The sequence below is a fragment of the Crinia signifera genome, chromosome 5 (assembly GCF_055691185.1).
Source record: "Crinia signifera chromosome 5, ASM5569118v1, whole genome shotgun sequence".
Lineage (NCBI taxonomy): Eukaryota > Metazoa > Chordata > Amphibia > Anura > Myobatrachidae > Crinia > Crinia signifera.
Window position 1 is genome coordinate 162,281,443 of NC_139221.1, and position 12,906 is coordinate 162,294,348.

Sequence of the window (12,906 nt, forward strand, 5' to 3'; positions counted from 1 at the left end):
TATTTTCATAACCAGAAAAAAACTTAATTGTAAGATTCTTACTTTTGTCTAAAACAGTCCCAACACAACATGAGAAGTCTGAAAAAAGCAACTCGCCAGCTGTTCTGAACAGGCCATAAGAACACTAGCTTAGTATGTGCAATCTTAAGATTTTTATTACAAGGATAGGGACAGGATATACAGCAATATACAGTAGTAAAGGGGATTGAAAAACAGATGGAGCAGCTCTCATTAGATTTACTCCTGGCAATAGAATGGCCAATCACCGCTGTGCGCCATCCCCCAGAAGGGGGCGCGCTAGAACAAGACACTCGTGCCCCGTTCTGACAGAGCCTGTCGCCACCCTCCGCTGGCTCCCGGCTGCTCCACTTCTCCCCCCGCAGCCCCCACTCACCCTGCCCATGCCCCTGAAGCGGAGATGGGCAGGGAATCCGCTCCCTGCCCCCATGCTGATAGATGGAGCGCCTCTTCGCCATCTGGCGATTCTCTGAGCTGGCTGAGGGGTGCTCCATCTGTAGTGTCTTTGCAAAGAACCTTCTGAAATGTGGTGTAACATCAGATGCCAAGCTAGTCTTCTGCTAGAAAGCCAAGGCTATCCGGTCACTAGGTCAACTCAATTAAGGTTGAAATACATTGGTTGACCCCCGACAGTCAGAAGGTCAACATGAGCTGTTCACCTGGGCCGACAGGTGATATTTCATACCCGACAATCCACTACAGCATGGTGGGAGAATATAATAGTGAGCCCGAAGCATGGCGAATGCAGCAAGCCACGCAAGGCAACGCGGTACAATTACACTGTGTCCATGTCGACATTTTGGACAAAAAAAAGTGGAAAAAATGAATGTAAATCTTTTGACTGTCGACCTTCCCACTGTCGACCTTTCAACCCTGTTGACTTTAGCCATGTCGAGCTATTTCAGGTGTCGACCTAAGTCCTGCCGACCTACAGAGGTCGACCCAATGTATATCAGTCTTAAATGAGTCTACCCTATGACCCATACCCCAAACAAAGGTTTAGGAGCAGATAACTCTTAGCCAACCCTCCTGTATTTATTAAGCATATAGTCAATATCTGTATACCATGTACACAAATCATTCCCAGTGTACAGGACTACTGGTAGGCAATAGGCAGGATATGCATAGCCCAAAGTTCTTATGTTCCTTATAGTTATGTATCACACACGGTTTGGCTCAGCTTTTACTTGTAACCATTGTAGCAGGTATAGTTGGAGACTTCTAAAGCTCCATTGTGTAAGATATCGCTCATAAAGTGCTTTCTGAACAATATCTTGCACAATATCGATAAGTGTGTATGCTCAATATCGTTAATGATGCGCACTTCCGCACATAGTTAATGCAGGGTTGCCGACTTTCAAAAAATCCTCTCCGGGAGAAGCCCGGAGAGGAATCTTGCATTACGCGTTTTGGAGGCGGGGCTTAACAGTGACGTCATTAAGCCCTGCCCCCATTACGGGAAATAGCCAAAATAACTTATATCCATTGAGGGGGCGGGGCTAAAATGACACGATTGTGCCGTTTTAGCTCCGCCCCCTCCCCTGAGACCCGCGGATTGCGGCATATAAATGCCGCGATCGGGGGGGGGGGGGGGGCTCAGTGGGGGTCCCCCTGATTCGGGGAGGGTTGCCCACCCTTCCGGGGGCCGTGAGGAAGGACCGGATTTTCGGGAGACTCCCGCAAATTCCGGGAGGGTCGGCAACCCTGAGTAAATGCTATTTATATCTTCTGGACATGCAGCACAATTCGGCCAATTTCACTCATACCATTTGTACAAATTGTTCAGTGTTGATAGGTGACAAATGACAAGCTACTGTATATTGTCCTGCTGCACCCCGAACCAAGCTGCTTACCTCCCCCCCAGCACCTGCGGCTGGCTCAGTCCTATGGCAGCCGCCGCTGGCTCTGCCCCCAGAGAAGCTGTATTTAGCAGTTTATATTAGTACATGAATGGCTACCAATGTTTATATCAGTACATTATTGGCGACTAGCCACCAATGTTTAGATAATGCACCCTTCCTACTGCCAGCCATTGTGTACCATGCAGGAGCATGAATGGTGCCCAATGTAGCATGCATGCACCAAGTCGCCTATAATGTACCATGTATGTTTGGAGCATGCATGGTACCCATCACCCACCTATAACCTATATATAATATGTATATGGGTGCCAATCCCGGGGCATCCTTGGAATGGAGATTGAAGAAAAAAAAGCTCAAATCCCCAGATACCCAGGATCCCGAGATTAGCCTCCCTAATAATAATACCCAAAACCGGCCGCCCCGCACATGTACTCACTTGGGTGGGAGTGGTTCGGTGGAGCAGCAGAGCGGCAGTGCCCAGGAGCGGCCAGCAGGGTACACAGCATAACCTCTGACCATGTCACGTTGTGCAGAGCTGCACAGCCGGAGACGGGGGCAACATATAAGCAATTGTTCATATGCTGCCTGGCGTTAAGGTCCCCTGCACTATGCAACTTCTCCTGAGATCGTATCCGATCCCCCTGAGCCACCTGGGACCATCCCAGGCATCATGATCGCATGCAATACATTGCATGTGGTCCTTCTGTATGTGATGTATCTCATGCAATCCCCTTCCCCCGCTGCCGGGAGGGAGGCCAGTTTGGAATTTGGACGGGCAGCCCTTCCAACCTCCGACTCAGATCCAATGTGCATGTGACAGCATGTTATTTACATTAAGGATCATACACACTAGGAGATCCCCGCTGATACAGATATTGGCAGCAGCCATCAGCAAGTGCATGCACACTTGCCAAAGCCTCATGTGAGGGGGCCGGCGGTCAGCATGAAAATCGTTAATGAGGTCTCCCTCATCCGATCATGTTTGGATCAGGGAGCAGGTGTACACTGGGCAATATTGTTCACACTATCGCTCAGAAAGCTATTTCTGAGCAATATTGTGACCAATTTCATTTCATAAAATCATTCAGTGTGCACAATATCTTTCATTATCAGCTCAAGGAAAATTGATCACCAATATCTTTGGTCTTTCATATCTTCTAGTGTGTATGGGGCTTAATGCATACCAACAAACTTTCACAGCTTAAACGTCAAAGGTCTCCATGAAACACTTCGAAATAATGTATAAGTGCACAAATACAACAGACCATAAAAACAGAACAGATTTTTGATTTACTTTTCATTCTGGAGTGGAAACTTCAAACAGCTAAATTGTGATGGAAGTGCCCCATCTAGTGGATTAATAGTATAAAAAAAATAGACAAACCACCAAGACAAATAGAAATGATCAGTCATATCCATAAGACATTACTATTTTCATGGGATTTATGTAAGACAATGGACTGGCAGATACTGTAAAAACCATAAATAAAATAATCTTGAATGTTAAATAGATACTTAAGTGTAAATGTCATTACCCATAGAATTCACAGTAATGTTTTCTCTTCAACACAGTTAAGTAAGCAGTTTTAAAGTCCATACACACTGGGCGACTATGCCCTGTGTGTATGGACAGCGATGATCGAGCAGTCTATTCAAGTCTATTTGACTCTTCATAGCAGTCCTGAAAGCGGCTCATCTCCTGGTAATACCAGAAGATGAGCGGCTTTCCCGGTGAGGATGCGGGAGCATGCAGCAGCCCTCACCGCCGGGCCATACACACTGGGTGGCTTTGAGCTGAAAGCCACTCAACCTTGCTGTTCTGAGCTGCTTTCAGGCTCAAAGTTGTCCAGTGTGTATGGGCCTTTAGAGATAAGTAAAATAGTCTCAATGATCTGAACACTTTCACATATTATAAAGAGAGGCCATCACAAAGTAGCAAACTAGCTTCAAAGCTTTTGTTTAGACCGGGCTTAGCTGCAGTAGTACACACACTAATATATATATATATATATATATATATATATATATATATATATATATGTCGAAATTCCGCACTCCCAGCCAGCTTTGAAAAAATGTGGGGTGCTCCTTTAAGGCAACACAGATGTGTCCCAAATATAGAGCAGGGTAGGATTGTTTAAATCCAATAAGGGCACTCACCAATGTCTCATCATGTAAAATTTATTGGTACATTACCAGTCACAGAAAAGGATGTAGGTCTACGTTTCGGCCACCAGGTGGCCTTTCTCAAGACACACAACAATTGACGTCTTCACAGCATGAGGGTCAGGATACATATATGCGTGCGCAGCCCATTTTATTAGGGGGTGCACCATTCAAGGGGCGCGTTCATCACGCCTACTGGGCGTGTCCATCAAAGCCTACTGGGCGTGTCCATCACGCCTATTGGACATCAATGCAAACTAAATAGAAGTTGACTTATTTATGTATATGAGCTTCAGAATTAATCATTCCCATCACACACACGTGAAACAGGGACAGTGCGCCGAAGGCGCGCTGCAAAAATTTACACTGTAATGGCCATTACACATAATGCCACACACCATAATGACCATTACACATAATGCCACTCACCGTAATGCCCATTACACATAATGACACACACCACAATGCCTATCACACATAATGCCGCACACAGTAATGCCACCCAGCATAATGCCCAATGCACATAATACCATAGACCATAATGCCCATCAAACATAATGCCACACACAGTAATGGACATTCCACATTATGCCAGGGCTTGACGAATTTTTGTAAAATAGGGATAATAGGGACAGTGTGCGCTGAAGGCGCGTGCCAAAAATTCACACTGTAATGCCTATTACACGTCACACACCCACATGCCATAATGACCAATACACGTTGTGTCATACACATTATACCAAACACTGTAATTCCCATTACACCACAAACTGTAAGGCTCTTTACATATTACGCCACACACCGTAATGCCCATTACACGTTGTGACTCACACGCCATGTCCGTTACACCTCACACTGTGAAGCCCGTTACAAGTTGCGCCTCACACTGTGATGCCCATTACATGTTGCACCTCACACTGTGATGCCCATTACACATTACACCTGACACCATGATGCCCCTTACACATTGACCCAGACCACGATGCCCATTACATCTTACACCGTGATGCACATTACACATTACGCCTCACACTGTGATGCCCATTGCACATTATGCAATAATGCCCAGTACACATTCCATAATGCCCATTACATATTATACCACACATTGTAATAGCTATTACATATGATGCCACATAAGTGTCGCTGGGGGTCCCACACGCTGTACACCCTTCACCCATTTAATTCTACTCACCTCATCATCGGTCCGGCAGAGCAGTGGTAAAGACCACTGAGAAAATGGCTGCGTGGTGACCCATATTCACATCACACAGCATGTAGTTACCCATAATCACTATACACAGCATGCAGTGACCCATATTCACATTACACAGTATGTAGTGACCCAAATTCACATTACACAGCATGTACTGACCAATATTCGCACTTAGTGACCGATATTCACATTACACAGCGTGTAGTGACCCATATTCATATTATACAGTGCGCAGTGACCCATATTCACATTATACAGCGCGCAGTGACCAATATTCACATTATACAGCGCGCAGTGACCAATATTCACATTATAGAGTGCGCAGTGACCAATATTCGCACGTAGTGACCCATTTTCACATTACACAGCACAGTGACCAATATTCGCACATAGTGACCCATAGTCACATTACACAGCGCATAGTGACTAATATTCACACATAGTGACCCATAGTCACATTACATAGTGCGTAGTGACCCATATTCATATTATACAGCGCGCAGTGACCAATATTCACACGTAGTGACCAATATTCACATTACAGAGTGCATAGTGACTAATATTAGCACATAGTGACCCAAATTTATATTACACAGTGCATAGTGACTAATATATGTATACGCTAGATGTACCCTGAGGGATATAGACGCAGGGAACATATATTCGCTGAGCTGTGCAGGGCTTAGGCAGCAATCAGCTGCGCCACTGGACCCCCAGGTGGGTAACAATATAGGCTAAGACGGTACAGTTATCACACAGGGAACACGTACCTGTCGAGCAGCACAGAGTCTAGGCAACCAAAGAAAAAAAATTCTTATCCACGGCGCCACTGGTCGACGCAACAGCCCACGGACCCCCGTGGCCATGCCCCCTTTTGAACACTCGACTCGTGCTGACTGCTGCTGAAGGAGCCCAGCCAGGCCAGCAGCCCAGCGCAGGTACTGCTAGCCGGCCGGGGGAGGAGGCACTGCCGCTGCCGATCATTAGAAGGTGCTGCAATTGTGCGGGGGTGCCAGTCATTAGGAGGTGCCTGTGCACCCCCGGCACCCCCTGTGCGCATGCCTATGATATATACACACACACACACACACACACACACACACAGACAGACAGACAGAAACCATATATCCAAGAATAGACATACTGGGCCAAATTTAATAGGGTGAGAGTTTCAGAAAGTGAGAGATTTTGGGAGAGTTTTTCCATTTTTTTTAAAGCAGCAATCAACTACATGGCAAAATCAACCTGGTTTTGCAGTGAATTAATTGCTGCTTTAAAAAACATGGGAAAACTCTCCCAAAGTTTCTCACTTTCTGAAACTCTCACCCTATTACATTTGGCCCACTGTATACCAAGCAGAACACATTTTAGAATATGCAGGTTTTGTTTTTTGTACCGTGCTCTGAATGGGGAGCTGCTCCAGTAAATAAATGGATATGGGGTTTGGTGCTAGGAGAGCTAAAATTAAAAAAATGAAAATATGAAGGGGTGTGGGAATGCGGATACAAATGAATGTGACCTGAAAAAAAGAAATTACTTAAGAATGTTTACACTCTCTTGGGGTGGAGGAGTGCCTGTCGCCTATCTCTCCCTGCTATGCGGCTAACAGCTCTGCAGCTGAGTTACCTTTTGCCACGTCTTCTAATCTCCAACCTTGGATATTGACAGCGGGGACTGCCAGGCTTCTCTGCGGGAGGTTGTCATTTTTAAGTAACCAATAACACACTCATTTGTATCAGCATTCCCACTCCCCTTCATATTTTTATTTTTTTAATTTTAGCGCTCCTAACATTTTAGAATATAATAGTCCAGTTTAATTGACTAGCATGTTGTCATATGAGGAATGGATTGCAAGATATAAAAAAATAAGGATTACAGGTATGTGGCAATTATTTTTTGATATCTTGCAATCCAGTCCACATATAACAACATGCTAGTCAATTAAAGTGGACTATTATATTCTAAAAGGTGTGCTGCCTGGTATATGTCTATTCCTGGATATACTGTATGGTTTCTCAGAAAATTACTTCAGGACCCTACCTATTCAACTATTAATGTGTGTGGCTCACTCAAGTTACACACATATATAATTAATCAGAAATACACTCTATACATTCTTTAAAAACCATGAAAAAATATCTACATATAGATAGGTGCCCATTTCCAGCTACCATCACTCCAGTGTTCTAATCATAACATTGTGTTTCCTAATCGCATTAGAAAACTAATGGATGATTAGAAAACCCTTGTGGAATTATGTTAGCACAGCTGAAAACAGGTTTGTTTGTTAGAGAATCTATAAAACTGGCCTTCCTTTGAACTAGTTGAGTATCTGGAGCATCAGATTTGTGGGTTCAAGTATACTCTCAAAATGGAGAGAAAAAGAGAACTTTCATGTGAAACTCGACAGTCTATTCTTGATCTTCGAAATTAAGGCTATTCCATGCAGGACATTGCGAAGAAACTGGACATTTCCTATAACGGAGTGTACTTTGCCCTTCAGAGAACAGCACAAATAGGCTCTAAGCAGAGTAGAAAGAAGTCTGAGGCCCCGATGCGCAACTGAGCAAGAAGTTATATACATTAGAGTCTCTAGTTTGAGACATAGATGTCTCACAAGTCCTCAACTGGCAGCTTCATTAAATCGTACTCGCAAAATTCCAAAATCAAAACCTTTTAGGCACAGTGGCAAAGAAAAAGTCATATCGCAGACTGGCCAATAAAATTAAAAGATTAATATGGGCAAAAGAACACAATGGACAGAGGAAGATTGGAAAAAAGTGTTACGGACAAATGAATCGAAGTTTGAGGCATTTGGATCACACAGAAGAACATTTGTGAGAAAATGTGAAAAGATGATTGAAGAGTGCCTGATGCCATCTGTCAAGCATGGTGGAGGTAATGTGATGGTCTGGGGCTGATTTGGTGCTGGTAAAGTGTGAGATTTGTACAAATTAAAAGGGATTTTTGAATAAGGAAGGTTATCACTCCATTTTGCAATGCCATACCCTGTGGACAGCGCTTGATTGGAGCCAATTTCCTCCTACAACGACTCAAAGCACACCTCCTTATTATGCAATTACTATTTAGGGAAGAAGCAGGCAGCTGGTATTCAGTCTCTAATGGGAGTGGCCAGCGCAGTCACCAGATCCTAACCCCCCATGGAGCTTATTACGTACCAACAGCTTGACTGTGTGGTACGCAAGAAGTGCCCATAAAGCCAATCCAACTTGTGGGAGGTGCTTCCGGAAGTGTGCAATGAAATTCTTCAGATTACCTCAACAAATTAACAGCTAGAATTCCAAAGGTTTGCAATGTTGTAATTGCTGCAAAAGGAGCATTCTTGGACGAAAACAAATTACAATGATTTAAAATAAAAAAAATATTTCTAACCTTGGCAATGTCTTCACAATATGTTCTATTCATTTTGCAACTCTTTAAATCCAACTCTAAGTAAATGCAATTACATTTATGACACCCAAACAGGGCTCTTGATTAAAAAAACACTGTAGATACTGGAAGGTCTGTCTGCTGAAACTGCATTCTAACTTTCACTTATGCTGTCCATGAACTCCACTGGAAATCTATTAATACATTTCAGTCAGATACAAAGGGCTCCATTAAAGAACAAGCCACACCCCCTTTAGCATGGTATGCGGTCATTAATTCAACATAAAAAAAGGATGACAGGCACAAGGTCGACACATTAAAAAAGGTCAACATGAATAAAGGTGCATACACTGCGATTTTTGCTAGTGTCTGATTTTGACTAGCTACACTGGAGAATTTTTCTATGTTCACTATGATAGTCTGATCTACTCAAAATTGCCTTGCCTTAACAGTCTCTTTTGCCAAGCGATATTGACTTAGTGCAGCCGCACATCACCTGCAGGGTACACATCGTGCGATTTTGGCAAAACTTCTAGGCGATTTTTGACTATCTACTGTCAATTGAAAAAGACTCCATAGGGGTTGAAACGCATTGGAGCACAGTCCACATACCACAGCAGTCTCCTCCCCAACGGGAGTTGAGCCCGCGTCACTCCAGTGTCCCACTCACCCCAGCGAACGTCCAGCAGCGGGACCCGGAAGTACACCGGACACTGTGGTAGCGACGCAGGTCCTACACTGGTGTGCCTGCACGGCTATGCAGACACCAGCAGGAGAAAGACAGAGACAGCGCGGCATGGGGCGGTTGGAGAGGAGATCCTACCAGGGTATCAGGTAAGTGTAAGGTGCACCGCTGGGACCAGAGGACAGGCTGGCTCCGGGCGACACTTCTGCACTTCCCATGACCCCCAATGTGACTCACTTTGATCCCCCAGCAGCCGGAGCTTTATTGTGACTTTCCCCACAGTGACTCTTCATCCAGGGCACATGGACCACGTTCACCGCATCAGGTGAAGTGTTATCTGCCCTTCCACACCCCCCCCCCCCCTGTGGCATTCACAGGACTGAAAGGCTTACCCACAGCCAGACTCCCCAATCCCGCTTCCCTCCACCAGAGACTTTTTCCTCACCTACCCCACATGCCTGTATGCATTTAATACAGCCATGTCACATGTCTAATGAATACTTAAACATCCTAGCACCTTATGTGTGTCTAGCATGTTAAACCTTAACTTAACTTATCTTAACATTAAACCTGAAATAAAGACTCGGAGACATAGGTTTGGCAGAAATTGTTAGCGGATTTATTATTTGAATATTTAAGCTAGTTTTTGATTTGATTCAACTAATTTAAATAAATGGTGGCCAAGAAAGATTGGCTACTAAACTAAACTCCACCCCTAAACTCAGCATACATAATCAAACTACCCTACCAAGCAGTATCCACTCGACCTACTACATTGACTACCACCCAGCCAGGTGGTCTCCCTGCCTACGAGCGGGAGATCGAGCGAAAGGCCTAAGTCAATGAATAGGCGAGCGCACCGAAAACAATCTATATACGTTGCATAAACGGGTAATGAAGGCTAATAAACTATTAACCTGCCGTTCTTTCCCGCCAAGGCATGAACCCTGATCCCAGGGTACAGCCCCGCCACCAGTCTAAGACACCCTAGCAACAACCAGAAGCAGATCCTCCAGAAACATAAACAGCCCCTCTGGAACTAAATGAACCCCATCAGGCCTTTACAGGTGACGGCACTTAAACTTAATCTGAGTATGAGGTATAACAGCACCGCCGGCCGTGAAAACCCACCTTGTAACAGCCGAATTAAGCTTCTGTCTGGCCTCGTCAACCGCCTTAGCATCTCTGGCCCCTCTCCAACAGATACAAGGCACAATAAAAGACGACACTAACTTACAGTATGGCCAGGCTGCACAAATGGCCTCCAGATCACTCAGGATCTGGGCCCGCAATCTCAATTGGGACATTTTCCCGAGGTCGTTGCCACCGAGATGAAGCACCAGGACTTTGGGCACACCGAACCTGCGAACATTCACCATAAGGAATAACTTCAGGGCGCCCCAAGTCATTCCCCTAACACCCAACCACCTAATGGATTGGGAGCAAGGAAACTCAGCCCCCCCCCCCCCCAGAGGCAACCAACCTAGCAGCCCAATAGATAAAGGAGTGACCCACTACCCACACCTTTAACCTATCGTACCCCACACCTATAAAAGGAGAAGAAAAAATAAGCCATTAGTACGGTTGAATTGTTATGAAGGGACATGGCATTGGACTAGAGGATCTGCCAAAAAAAGAAAAAATTTGTAGATTCTGATTGTGGCAATCACAATTGAAGCCATACCAGGACACAAAATGGAAGAGTCACAAACAATTGGGGGTTACAAATACGTGGAAGGGGAATGCGGAATGAAAGGTGTACTCGGCCGGAGAAAAAATGACTGGACCTGCTGAGGGACTCTTAATTAAGACTATAGTCAGGCAAAAAGCGAGAAAACTCCGGACGCTGGCCCAACAGCAGAGCGTAGCCAATCCCCGAGTAGGAAGGACAAGGGTAGGGGTAACAAAGGATCATTCAGCATCCAAACAAACAAACAAGACAGCACAGCGCGCTCAGGGCAGGAGGTGAGGCCTAATATATTTCTTATAGCTAGCAGAGCGACACCTCCCTAAAGCCTTAATGTCCCCAATAGATCGCCCAGCCACAGCAGCAGATGTGGCCGCCCCAATGCGAAAGGAATGGGTACCAAACTCCCGAGGGGAGAGACCCATCCCTGCCAAACAGTGACGCAACATCCAGCGAAACTGATAAAGAGTCACCGGGGACTCATCATAATGCAAGAGCCGCACTAATACATACTGCGAGGCAAGAGCCACCAGGCAGACCCCCTCCGGACTCACGGGTGCTAATGATACCCATCTACTCCTAGCCGCTTGATCTGTTTTGGACCGCCTAAGCCTTACCCATAGTGTCCCAGAATCTAAACGCACATCTGACAGCAAAAGGACTGCTTCCCTGGACTTAGCCGGTGCCACAATTTCAGATACCCGGAAAGCCCCATGGAATGCCAAAGAAAAGGCCAGGCGAAATAAGAGGGTCTCGTATAATGAGTCAGCGCAGCGACCCACCCCATCCATCAGGGCCGGGAGCATGGAAGCATCTATAGGACGCCGGGCGTCCGGGGGGACTAGGGAAACACGGGACCAGCCCTTCATTGCTCTGGTAACTAAGAAACTTTTTGTGTAGTCAGGATAGCCCTTAAGCCTACAGAAAAAGGATATCCCTGCTAAATAGCGGGACGCCACTGCCCTGGACCTGCCAGAGCTGTACAAATGCCACAAGAAGGACGACAAGCGCTTGTACCCCTGCCTACCTGCACGCATGGCCCCTCCAGAGAACTCCTCCCACTCCCTCCAGGCCTGCCGATATGTCCTAAGGGTAGCAGGAGCCAGGGAGGACTCAGCTAACCCCTCCATTCCGGCCTGATCACCTGCCAAACAGAAGAGGGGCAGGGAACCCCCACAGAGTCAGCATCGGGGGCTAGTTCCCGAAAGCGTTGCCACTGGAAGCGAGAAAGGGCATCAGCCACCTCGTTCTCGACCCCGGGCACGTGTCGCGCCCTGAACAATATGTTGAAGCGCAAACATTGAAGAAACAGATGGCTCAACACACGCAACACAACAAGCGACTTGGCCCTCTGGTTGTTAATGGCGTGAACCGCCCCTAAATTATCACACCAGAAAAGCAGACTCCTGTTTGCCAGGCGAGGCCCCCAGATTTCCATGGAAACCATAATGGGGAACAACTCCAACAGCAGCAAGTCACGCGTCAGGCCCGACTCAAACCAACCAGTGGGCCAAGGACACCAACTACCAGCTAAAAAACAACCGAAACCAGTGGAAACTGCGGCATCAGTGAACAACTGCAACTGAAGATTGTCCACTACCGGAGCCAACCAGATCCGCACACCGTTAAAATGCTGGAGGAATGCAGCCCAGACCTCCAGGTCTCGCCTGATCTCGCTCGACAGGCGGACTAGGTGATGCGCTCTGGCCACCCCAGCAGTGGCACGTTCCAACTTCCTACAAAACAACCTGCCCATAGGGATAACTTTGCAGGCGAAATTCAGCTGCCCCAGCAAAGACTGAGCTTGACGTAATGGGACTTTTCTGGCTTGGCGACAAACTTCTATGGCCTCCCCGAGTTTCATGACCTTATCCAGTGGCAG

The 12,906-nt window shown here is 46.1% G+C and overlaps 1 protein-coding gene across 1 annotated transcript in view; it reads right to left on the bottom strand.

The window, feature by feature from the left end:
- The window catches only part of GRB10 (growth factor receptor bound protein 10), a 229,515-nt gene that overhangs the window by 128,165 nt on the left and 88,444 nt on the right, over positions 1-12,906 (bottom strand).